Genomic DNA, 13,595 nt, shown 5'->3' with positions numbered 1-13,595 from the left:
TCACCCTTTCAATGTCACACCGTCTATTTGTATTTGCTGGTGCGTGTCCTTTCTGTTGGTAGCAAACAGCATGATTTTAGTTTTACTTAAGTTCAAGGACAATCTATTATCAAACCATCTTCTTCGTGTGACCATTTCTTCTCTGACCTTTTTAATGATTGTCTGTACTCCCTCCAGAACAAAAAGCAGTGGTATCATCCGCAAATAATATGAATATAATACGTTGTCTTGTTTCCTCAACAAATAACATGAACACCATTAGATTTGACCGGCAACACGTTTATTCTTGATTTAAAAAAAACAAACTTGCTTTTGTTGACATTTCAATCATAAGCCATCTTCTGTCACGTTTTACTACCTCACATATTTCACTACCTGTCAACCAGTTTGAAAGAGGTGTGGAAACACCGAGCCATCAAGTATCTCGACGTACATTTCCTCCAGGCCTTCCTTCAGCAAACACAACTGTATTTTCATAGCTATGCGCATTGTGATTAAGTACCTTTGTTAAGGCAGCGAGCAAATATTCACTGCAACTAGACCAGCCAGACATGTGACAGCGACACAGAAGGAAGTCAAACTCATGATGTAATACATTCCACTGCAAATTGCTGTCATTTATTAAAAACAGGAATATGTTTGTCTAAATAGCAAAATATGCTTTAGAAATCCTTGTAGAAATGATTAATATTTCCGGGATTAATAATTGTTGAAATAAATCATGAAGGCGACCAGTTCAGGGTGTACCCCGCCTCTCTCCCAAAAACAGCTGGCATAGGCTCCAGCATACCCACATGGATAGATGGATGGATGGATAGGTAGATAGATAGATAGATAGAATAAGCATCATTGACCATGGATGGATAAATCACAAAGGGACCCCCAAAAAATCAGACATTATGATGAGTTTATGTAAACCATTTGAGGTTTTTAATGAAAGTTCCTCAAATAAAGCATGCAACTGTCAGTCCAGACCATTCTTAAACACTGCAAGGTCTTCATTAAAAAGTGTGACGAGTGATGAAGAAAATCATCTACCGCATTGAAAACGCCATAATTAACAATGAAGTGTGTGTGTGTTGCTTCCAGTGAGAATATACACACATTTACATGCGCCTATAAAAACACTGGCATATGCCACATGGTAAAACAATGTGTCAAATCCCTGAAACACACACACACACAATGCCAGCTGTCGGGTGTGTTCTGATTAGGTGCTTGCGTAAATAGGACTCCATAATTACATGAATCCATATAATTGCAGGTGAAAATACTATATGTGGGTGTTATTTATTGTATTTCTTAATTTTTATAAACTACTGTCACCGCCACCTATCTCACCACTTGCAGTCACATATTGGAAATATATATATTTTTACTTATATGGTGGTTGCAGCTAGGAGACCAGGGTTCGATTCCACCCTCGGCCATCTCTGTGTGGAGTTTGCATGTTCTCCCGTGCACAGCTATGGTGTGTTCAAGGACTGACGACAAAAGTGCGAAATCATAACAGCGAAAAAGAAAACATTGTCAACTAAGCATAAAGACATAAACACATAGAAGTTATGTGCTATTATCAGATATTTATGAATTATAAAGGACTGCTGCTGAATGAGGGCGGTCTAGTGGTTAGCGCTCAGACCTCACAGCTAGGAGACCAGGGTTCAATTCCACCCTCGGCTATCTCTGTGTGGAGTTTGCATGTTCTCCCCGTGCATGTGTGGGTTTTCTCCGGATACTCCGGTTTCCTCCCACATTCCAAAAACATGCTAGGTTAATTGGCGACTCCAAATTGTCCATAGGAATGAATGTGAGTGTGAATGGTTGTTTGTCTATATGTGCCCTGTGATTGGCTGGCGACCAGTCCAGGGTGTACCCCGCCTCTCGCCCGAAGACAGCTGGGATAGGCTCCAGCACCCCCGTAGCGGTAGAAAATGAATGAATGTATACACTATGCATGTATTCACTGACTCATAAACAGTGGGATAATGATACAGAAGTTAATCATGATTATTAAAGTGTGTCAATGCTTTGTTTCGCAAATATAGCCAAAAAACAATGGACGCATAATGTCATTTCTACCACATCATACTCTTCTGCACTCTGTGTGTATGTCACCGGCCCCGCCTCCACCCACACCAAGCCAAAATGAGTGTGTGACTGGAAAAAAGGGCAATAAACGCGCCAAGGTGCTGAAACCAGACAACACAGTGAACTTTCTTCCTGCCTGATTGGAGGTGTTCATTATAATTTATTGTGAGAGTAATTCATTTATTAATTTATTTATTATCGGCCCACACACAGTGCCCACAAGAAGTCTTCCAAAATGTTCAATCCATCCAAAAGTAGTACTAAAATTGTTTTTTTGACAATATTTGTAAGGTTGTGAATGCTGAATCGTAACTGTGTAAGCAACTCACTACAAACCACAGCAATACACCCAGTAGTCTATTTCAATCATTACACTTCAGACTCCAAATAAGACCAAAAAATAATCTACCAAGTCAAGTAAACTTCAGTCATACAGCACCCATGAAAAAAAATTGTTTTCTAAAAAAAAACGTGAAAAAGTATTGGTGTCATGAAAATTCAAAAGGCAAGGAAACCCCTGGACAAAACAGCTGGCTGTGCATATCCTGTTCAGGGTGTGCCATGACAATAGGTACAATTTCTTATACAGAGCTATAAACTTGTATTTGATCTGAGTATGATGTAAGCATATTCATTTAAGGGCCAAGATTCCACAGTGATTTCCAGGAAGTGTGTCAGAAGTGTGTGTGTGTGTGTGTGTGGGCAGAACACCTTAAATCCTGAGATGTGTTTTAGCTTGCAAGACTCATTTAAGTGTTGTTTTGCCAAAGTACCTGTCATGGCAGGCGCATCGACACGGGGGAACAAATAGGGTGAGGCGGATATCACTTACTCACATCTAAAGATTTCCTTTCTACACAAAAGAGCCAGTGAACGGGTTTTACACTTGTGATAAGAACATTCATTCATACTTTCATCTTCTACCGCTTTTTCCTCATGAGTGTCGCGGGGTGCTGGAGCCTATCCCAGCTGTCTTTGGGCGAGAGGCGAGGTACACCCTGGACTGGCCGCCAGCCAATCACAGGGCACATATAGACAAACAACCATTCACACTCACATTCATACCTATGGACAATTTGGAGTCGCTAATTAACCTAGCATGTTTTTGGAATGTGGGAGGAAACCGGAGTACCTGGAGAAAACCCACGCATGCACATGGAGAACATGCAAACTCCACACAGAGATGGCCGAGGGTGGAATTGAACCCTGGTCTCCTAGCTGTGACGTCTGCGCGCTAACCACTCAACCACCGTACCTTCATAATAACATAATTGCAGAAAACTGACACAAAGAACTGCAGTTTCATTTTATGTAGAAGGAAGCCATCAAACCAGGAAACACAGATAAAGCAAGATAAACCTGGAACCGCGTGTGGTGAAACTCTTTAAAAAGGTCTAAATGAAGAGAAACTAAACTACTCTAACGAGACAAAATGTACTTGAGCTAGAGGCGGGATCCTGGTTTATCCTGTAGAACCAAGACCCACTGCTGTTATGAGATACAGGCAAACTTCCCCAGTCGTGTTTCAGCTGTGAAAAACATTACAAAGCCAGACTGAGCTGCCTCCTACTCACATGTTCAAACACAACACAGCGGGACTTCATCTCAAAGAAAACAATTGAGGGTTTAACCGAAACAGAAAGTGTATTTTTAAAAGGTATCACTTACCAATAAAATAAAATGTGTTCTGCGCACACATTTTTCAGGGACAAATCAAATTTAAAGCATCTAAATAATAGATCTCACTCTGCATGTGTCTGTGCACACTGGATCTATAGTGGATTGAACAGAGAGAGTGACCCCTCCTGTCAGCCATCAAGCATCTTTGTTCCAGTACGTAGAGGCGGGGCCAACAGTGAGCCTTAGTCCCAACAATCAATGCTTCCTGAGGCATTTGTTCAGCAGTAAATATGCAAGTAAATATACACGAAACGGGCTGGACAAGTGGTTAGCGCACAGGTCACACAGCTAGGAGACTCGAGTTCAATTCCAGTCTTGGCCATCTCTATGTGTTCTCCCCCGTGCATGCGTGGGTTTTCTCCGGGGACTCCGGTTTCCTCCCACATTCCAAAAGCATGTTAGTTAATGGGTGACGTTTGTCTATATGTGCCCTGTGATTGGCTGGCGACGAGTCCAGGGTGTAGCCCGCCTCTCGCCCGAAGACAGCTGGGATAGGCTCCAGCACCCCCGCAACCGTTGTGAGGATAAGCGGTAGAAAATGAATGAATGGATATACACGGAACAGCACAAAATAGTGCACGCTCACTGCATATATATATATATATATAATTAATAAAAGTCATATAAAAATTACTTTTTAATTGTTTATAGTTATTAAAAAAAATGTTCCCTCCCTGGAAAACACATCTGATTCACTATGAGTCAGTAATAAGCCTAATATAAAAATATAATATAAAAATATAAAAATATAATATAAAAATATAAAAATACTTTTTTGACCGAAAATCAAGTGTATTTTGGATTTGAAAAGTCTGTGGATTACTTCGAATGCACTTCGCAAAAATGATTTACTCACTTCAGTAGAAAATGAATGAATGAATATACACGAAACAGTACAAAATAGTGCTCGCTCACAGACGGTGTCACTCACTGCATTGTAAAAGAAATGCAACCTTTCAGTAGGTTTGAAAATCACTTTTGCTTTGATGTACTGTTATTATTATGCCGTATTATTAAGGAAAAGTTAATATTGTCAGTGATATCAATTATCCACCATACTAATTCATTGGACAATTATTGTTTAGCAATTTTTTTACTCGTGATAGGCTTATTACCAACTCTTAGTGAATCAGATGTGTTTTCCAGGGGGGGGGGGGGGATGTTTTTTTAATAACTATAAACAATTAAAAAGTAAAATAAAAATATGAAAATATTAAAAATATTAAAAAAATAAAAATAAAAAAATATATATATAAAAATATACAATACTTTTTTGACCAAAAATCAAGTGTATTTTGGATTTGAAAAGTCTGTGGATTACTTCAAATGCACTTCACAAAAATGATTTACTCACTTCTTTCGTAAGTTCTTGAGCTCGTGCTCAGTCTCTGTCTGCAGCTGCTGGAGGTGAAAGGTCAACTCCTCACTCAAGGCAGCAAACCTCTGCAGTCCTCCTCCTGTGTTGTCCTCACACACCAAACCCTGTAACAAATCATTCATATGACCTCACAATGTACTCACCGGCAGCCAATCAAAAAGACTTGTAACACGACACCGCTGCCATCCATCATGGCTTGAAATTGCTAAATATTATGACGATTACTTTTACTTTTTTTTCAGATTTCCAGTTTTCCATATTGATGACAATGATGAACAAAATATATAACTTTTTAAATATATGTTATTAGTTGAAAAATTAGGTAAAAAATATTGTCATGTTATCAGCCTGCATAGTTCAGTGTGTTCGGGAATGAGGCAAAAGTCATTATGTTGAATCATTCTGGACAGAAAACGAGGAGAAAGTAACGTTGCGGCATATTTCGCAGACAACTGTGTCAGTTTGTCAGACGTTAGGCAACATGTTGAGTCAAAGCAAAGCTCGCCGTGAATCACCAGCGGAGGGAGGGAGGCCAGGGGAGAGGGGCAGACAGACTGAGGAGGTGAACACAAACCCCAGAGAGCAGAGGAGACAAACAAGGACATGATGAGGGAAGGATTCAAGTTAGTGGAGGTGAAAAGTAGCGTGGGCGTGTCCGGGCTCGTGCTTCGATGGCGGATGTCGACTGAGAGACAGCAGACTGGATGAGTCACCCTGGCAGGACATGCTGATCACGCTCAATTGAGTCATGTGCTAAAAAAAAAAATAATAATAATAATAAAAAAATAAAGATAATGTATATTTATTATCTTCTAGCAAAATAACTAATCAACTGTTGTGGTTGTTCACGCTAAAAAATAAAAAAATACAGCCAAGAGCATTTTGGTGTAAAATTGCAAGGTGCTGGCGACCGGTCCAGTGTGTACCCCGCATCTCGCCCGAAGACAGCTGGGATAGGCTCCAGCATACCCTTGTGAGGATAAGTGGTACAGAAAATGGATGGATGTGATGTGGCACTACAGTGGACGCCCGTACATTCGCGATTCAGCATTCTCAGCCCTGCAAATTTTTGCTCAAATTTTTGTTGTTTTTTTCCTCCCAAAATAGGATTTTTTTTCCCCACAGGAGATCAGATCTCATTCAGCAGCAGTCCTTTATAATTCATAAATATCTGATAATAGCAGCATACATGTACCAAAACTTCTATGTGTTTATGTCTTTATGCTTAGTTGACAATGTTTTCTTTTTCGCCGTTATGATTTTGCACTTTTGTCGGCAGTCCTTGAACACACCATAGCTGTACACTACGTGTTTGTTTAGCTACAGAGTCAATCCGGCCAACAGGAACCTGACGTCCACGCTAAAGACGACATCGTGACTGATTCATCCTCCATTGTTATTCATTAACGGCAAGTACCTGCACATTTACACTTTAAAATGCGAGGCATATTGAAGTTGTGAATAAACAACGGCAATTGAAGAGAGAAAGAGATGCCTCTGGAGAGGAATCTAATTTAATAATTACAATAGTCATTTTTTGTTGCAAATGTCGATCTGAAATCAGAGGACAATGTCAAGCTTATTAAAATAAGAATATATCAAATTGACCATAAAAACATATTGTCAAGTTAATAACTCTCTGACAATGTCAATCAAAACTCACCACTTGATCTCATTGGGGATATGCAGATGTACCTAATAAATTGTCTGATGAGTGTTCAACATAAAAGTACAGTTCCTAGTGATACTTTGTTAAGCAAATACACACAAATCGGCACGTGCCTCTCCACAGTGCACAACATAATTCCAGTGTAAAATTTCCACTTTTGATTCATGTCTTTAATGTCAATCAGTGCAAGTGATATGTTTCTGTTGGTTTGCCAGCAGGCAAGCGAAGCCAATGAATAAGAATGCCAATCACGAGCAAGCCAAGATGTGCTTTTGTCAGAGGCGCTACTTTCAAAAGGTTGTGCACGCGTGCATGAAAACCTGTACATTCTGTAATTATAGTAAATATAATTAAATACAGTGTTTTACACCCAAATGTATTATGTGGCGGTCCAGATTTATTTGTGTCGATCAGTTTCATATAAATATTGAACATCAGAATATGAGGGAATCACTGTTATAATATTAGTACAATCCGCTGAGAGGAGTGTTGTAACCTACAGAACAAAGTCAATTATCACACTAGAAAAAGTACATATGGCCATTAATTCCCCACTCACATTGTGAGTGACTGCATTCATAACACGAGTGGGCTTGATGGTCATGACACAGTGCGATAATGATGTCTAATAAAAAGACGTTCATAGAATTGTTATTGTGATACAAACAGAATTGAAGCAACATATGTTGTCCACATATGCTAATATGGATGTTTTTCTGGCTGAAGAACAACACAATGTTATACATTCATATTTATTCTTGCTAAATTCAGTACATGATACTTCTTTTGTTTTGATTTAAAACCTTTATAAACATGTTTTGTGTGTGTGTGTGTCAGGATAACTGGTTTTCCCACATCTGCTTTGCTGGGAAAAGTTGTGAAGACATATTAGAAGTAAAAATAGTTGTTATATAATTGGAGCTGAATACTGTCGGACAAATACCAGCAATAGCTGTATAACTGTTGTCCTATTAACATTGCCAGACAAAAACAGTGACATTACCCACAACCAAGCTCACAACAAATAATTGCAACTAATATGTGAACGAAAATACATTTCTGGGTATCACAATTGATGAAAATATATGAGCTGGAAACCTCATATTCCAAATAAACAACATAAGGTGGCCAAAAATATTTCAGTATTGAACAAAGCAAAATTTATTCTCAATCAGAAATCACTCCACACTCTTTATTGCTCTCTGGTTCTACCATATCTTACTTATTGTGTGGAAATATGGGCTAATAACTATAAAAGCAATCTTCACTCGCTAAATGTACTGCAAAAAAGGTCAGTAAGGATAATTCATAATGCCGCCTACAGAGAACATACTAACTCCTTATTTCTAAAATCACAAATACTTCAACTTGCTGATATAGTTCATCTTCAAACAGCTAAAATATTGCATAAAAACAACCAATTACCTAAAAATGTCATCCAATACTTCTCTACAAGAGAGGAGAAATATGATCTCAGGGAAGAAGTACATTTGAAACACTTCTATGCTAGGACTACGTTATGCTAGCCATAGCATTTCAGTATGTGGAATCAAACTATGGGATGGATTGAGTAAGGACCTCAAACAATGCACAACGATGAGCCAATTCAAGAAACAATACAAGCAGTTGATGTTTGCTAAATACAAGGATGAAAAGTCTTGAACCAGTCATGATGTGCTATATATATCACTATATTGACACTTACTATGGTACACATTATGTCATTGGATGCTCATATCACCTTGTACTTCGGTACGGGGTACATTACTAAAAAAAAACACCAAAAAAAACCTTAAACTGTATTATGGAAAGCAGAACAAATTACTAACAGTAACAGTTACTGATTGTAAAAGTACCAGATGGAGGGGTAGGATTTAATAAGCTTTGCTTCTTCCTACTCCTTTTGGACATGTGGAACTGTGAACTGATTATGTGATGCACTCAATTGTAATCTGATGCACGTTCAAATTAAATAAAACCATTACCATAGTATAACTAATATCAACCAACCGTCCAAATACAACTTCTTCAATCCATCCATTCTATTATTAAACAAAGCACCTATGAATGGTTTATGAAATAATACTCACAACAAGAAATTCAGAGAGTGAAGAATTCATCATGGCAGGATAACTTAAGTTCATTTCCCGACTGAGCTCAAACCACAGGTTTTTTTTTCTGTGTATGTGTGTGGGTGGGTGGGCCACACTACTGTGTACATGGAGATGACCCTAACTACAACCTCCCCCTTGATCGGACTAGACAAGCGAGAGAAAGAGAGAAACTTGGCGAGAGTGTGCTAGAGTTCATGTGGGACTATTGTCTGATTCATCACTTTACCCAACCATTTGGGTGAAAAAGCATTTTGGATGAAAAAAAAGTAATATTATACATAAATACTTACATGCATCATAGTTCACAGAGCCCACAACTACAACAGCAAACTTTAACTTTTAACTATAACACTTTAAAGTGCCCGCAAGGCATGCTAGTTAATGCAGTACACCTGTGGGAAACACTGACTAGCTATTCCAAAAATGAAATCCAAATAGTTACCACAGCTACCTGCATAGGACAGTCTTCTTCAACAACATTCATCAATGAAAATACAAACTCATGGTTGTTTTACAAGTGAGTTGAGATTAAATAAACAATGACTAAACAGTAAAGTTTCCAGTCAGCAACTCCCCCACCGACACCCAGTAGTTCGGATCCCCACCCCAGGGTGTGACTCGGTGCAGCCTGGATGACTGTGGCAGGACGCCAAGTCAGTCACACCTTAACAGGCAGGTAGGTAGCGATGAGGTAGGTGGAGCTTTGTTATTTTCTGTTCTATATCTACCTGCTGTTAGAAGAAGGCCTCATGCTGTAGTTCAGGGGTCTCAAACGCGCGGCCCGTGGGCCAAATGTGGCCCGCAGGACACTAGTTTGAGGCCCCCGCCTTGATATGAAAGTTTAATGTTAGTGCGCAAGTTTGATATGGATGCTGTATGGTATCATGTACCCAGAAAAAATTATTACGTTTGATTAATGTTCATGTTAAAGGTTAAATAACTGTTAATAGTTATCCTCCCTATCCGTGTGGAAGTGGTAAGTTTTTGGCTATTTAAGTTTAAAGGAAATAACTACCGTTTAGGTCGCTAGCTCTCTAGTTTGCGAGTTAGCATGTGTCTCAAGACCCTGCAGTTGCACAATATTTTGTAAATAAAAAAAGTATAAATGTGACTATAGTCGTGTCTACAGGGCTCTAATAATGCTTTGTTAATTTTAAGCACTGAAAAAGTTTGTATATTTTTCTGTTTTTAATAAATGCGTTTTTTTTTTTTTTTTTGGGAAAACCTGATGTGGCCCAGCCTTGCCCAGACCCTAGCTCCAGTGGCCCCCAGGTAAATAGAGTTTGAGACCCCTGCTGTAGTTATATCAGCTGTAGTTAAAAGGAAGCTGCATTACTTAGGACAGTATTTTGGACTGGGATAGATCAGGTCCAGCTTCACGATGCATGCTGTGGAACAGGACCTATATTAGACTACACAAATATAAGTCATTATTTATTTATATTAATATCAAGGGGAGGTAAATAAACTTCTTGGCAACATCAGCTATTTATTAAAGCAATTCATTTTGGATGAGACTCACCCTTTCTTATGTCAATAATATGTGATCAGGTGAGGTTGTTCCTCAGCCAGATATGAGGATATGAGACATTTTATAACTTTTGTCATACTAGTAACATGTACAGATGGCTGGTGAAACTGTATTATGTGTTGTTTATGCAAATTATGTAACAGTCTGTCTTCCTTATTGTAACATTGTCATGATCAGTATTAAAAATAAAATAACAACCAGGACCCAGACCGCCACCCTGACACAGATGCAAGGTCAGACGTCAGATCTGGCATGCAATGATGATACCGATATCACCGCACAGTGAGAAGACTAAAAATGGTGGCTTTTTGCCCATTACTCACATCTTCGGTATGCCACATTGTGAGCTGGTGCACTTTGAACCAGTAAAGCTCTTTAAACGCTGATGGACTGAAAGGAGACGCCCTGCAAGTTCATTGACTGGCCACAAAAAAAAACAAAAAAAACACTGACTAAAAGCATATCTAATAGACTTAACAGAATAATTAAATCTGTTAAACTGTTTTCCATTGTTGTGAAAACAGGATTCAAACATCATATGGACACATTTTAGAGGAGTTAAAAAATTTGGATGCTGTGAAGTTGCAAAATAATAAAAAAGGTTGAATTATATTGCAAACCATGTATAGAATTGATTATTTGCAACAGTTGATTGTGACTGGGATCCGGATTGCATGACGTGGAACATCGACACATGCATTCCTGGCAGGAATATCAACACCACACCTATGACTACTTGTCATCAGCATAAAGTTCATTAACAAAAGTTAATTATTGTGTTGAGATACTGGAAAATGCCTGTAAAAAAGGACACTACAGTCACAATGCTGTTTTTCCCTTCCGATCATCATTCAACATTATATAAGTGAGGTACTTCTCAGTAGTCCGTGCACACTGCTAACATGCTCACGATTGCCCAACAACAGTTTTAGGGGGACGGCCATGTTGCTACTGACGACAGACAAACAATGTAGCCACCAGCATTGATTTAAGTGCTATTTATGTTGAATATTTGTCTTTGCTTAACATGACATCTGATAGGTCGTCTTTTTTATTTTATTTTTTTTATTTTTTTTTTTACACACTTCCATATTCCTTCATGTGAAACTGGTTGCTTTAAGGCAGGGGTCTCAAACTCAATTTACCTGGGGGCCACTGGAGCTAGGGTCTGGGCAAGGCTGGGCCCCATCAGGTTTTCAAAAAAAAAAAAAAACAAAAAAAACAGTTACCATCAAATTTGCTTCTCATGTCCTGGTTACCTTCTTAGGCTTCCTCATACATGACAATGTTGGTTTTAATACTTTTGGTGTGGCCTTTTTTTGTCTATACCCCTCGATTTTAATTTCCAAAAATGGTAAAATGAACCTCAAAAGAATCATATTAATAAATTGAAGGTTATTTTGTTAATTGGCTATTACTGAGGGATATAGAACATATCTCTTAAATCAATTAGTTTTATTTATTTTCTCATTTTAGTATTAATCACAAAAAAAAAAAAAAACATCTATGGTGTTCGGGTGAATTTTGACCCCTATATATTAATGTCAAGAAAAGTTAGAAATAGTTATTGTTTTCAGCAACAGAATTTTTGTATAAAGTGAAATCAAAAAGCAGAACAGGTCCAGATCTTGGTTCACTGTACTTCTTGCCATTCTTTCCATGATCCAAATTGTAAAAGTGAAATCAGCCAATCAAATGAGTGAATTCACCTCACATGTCTGGACCTTGTTTTTCTGCTGGTATACTGGAAAAGCGTTCAAAATGAGAATCCCCTGAAGCTTACATGATGAGAAGAGGAGCTGGTTGTCATTGTGTTGGCTAATTGTACACTTATGATTTCAGTTGTGGCTCAAAATATTGCTTTATAGTCATTATTATTATAACCGGGTGGAAACCGACCATAACAATACAGTGGTCATAATTTCAACCAGACCATTTTAAAATGTAGTAAAAAATTATTTTTTTGATTTTATTTTGTTGAAATAGAGTTTCCTGACAAAGTCAAAAAGCCTTGATGCAATAAACAAATGTTATGTGATTCTTTTTATGCATTAAAATCTAAAACGGGTCGGTTCCGACCCTAACACAAGAGGAGGGTTAAGACATGAATAAGCCACATGCTCATTTGTGCGGCTGTAAATGTGTTCTGGTGCTGGGGGAGCTGAGTGGGAGGGCAGACAGGAAGTGATGTCAAGGGTTCAGAGTTGAGTTTTAGCTTGCTGTGGGTTGCAGCTGCAATAGCAGTGCATATTATTATAATTAGATTTATTTTCTGAGCTTATTTCAGGCGGTACCCATGCCCAAATTCTGACAAACACAAGTACAGCAGGTTGGGACCGTCGCCTCAAACTCACCACACCCACCAAGTGTTCAGTCCCAAAGATTGTGACTTATATCACTGTCACAAAGACAGGAAGTCCCATTGACGGCAGGCATGGTTGTTCTGAATGCTGCAACAGATTTTTAAACACCAACCTAGCTCTTTGTAAAAATCATGTTGGATTGCATATTATTACTAAATGTATGAGAGAATATGTTAGACATGCATAAAAGAAGAAGGTTCTACATTTTAAACTCCTTCACCTTTGCATCTTTTACATTGCATCAAAAACTAGAACATCGACACAAACAACAACAACAACATCTACTCTCCAAGCGCTGCAGCTCCCACCCAGCCTGCACCCACTCGGCCCTCTGACGAGGCTTAATGAGTAATAAGCACCGGGTGACCACAGTTTTGGAGTCAAGCCAACACTCCCAGATGCCAAATTGAAGCCTGGAGGTACTGCATAATGCAAAACAACACTCATTAAAACTTGAAGGAAAAAAAACAAAAAAACAAGGCGCTATAAAATGCAAAAATTCACCAAGATGCATTTCAGGAGAAGCTTGGTGGCAGTTTCTCCACAAGGAAGATGAATAATTACAAGTCACAAGCGTCCATTAGCGAAAGAAATTACAATGTAAAAATGGGGTTTGAGACCGCCGAACAGTAGGCGGAAGAAATGGCATAAAAAACGAGATTAACAGCTTTAACATGAGATTTGCATTCAGAAAGGCTACAGATTCAACTTGTAGAACTTTACCTTAAATGCATTCCAAAATAGTAATAATTTATTAATTTATTTCACC

General features: G+C 38.5%; 1 protein-coding gene across 1 annotated transcript in view; it reads right to left on the bottom strand.

Annotated features, from left to right (window-relative positions):
• LOC131106959 (cingulin-like protein 1) overlaps positions 1 to 13,595 on the bottom strand; it is a 44,648-nt gene that overhangs the window by 21,589 nt on the left and 9,464 nt on the right. Inside the window, exon 2 of the mRNA XM_058056531.1 lies at positions 5,126 to 5,253. The gene's annotated coding sequence lies outside the window, so the exon portion shown is untranslated. The remainder of the gene's footprint in view (positions 1 to 5,125; positions 5,254 to 13,595) is intronic.

The sequence above is a fragment of the Doryrhamphus excisus genome, chromosome 2 (genome assembly GCF_030265055.1).
Source record: "Doryrhamphus excisus isolate RoL2022-K1 chromosome 2, RoL_Dexc_1.0, whole genome shotgun sequence".
Taxonomy (NCBI): domain Eukaryota; kingdom Metazoa; phylum Chordata; class Actinopteri; order Syngnathiformes; family Syngnathidae; genus Doryrhamphus; species Doryrhamphus excisus.
Note: the sequence above shows the minus strand (reverse complement) of the source record. Positions and strands in the feature narration are given on the sequence as shown.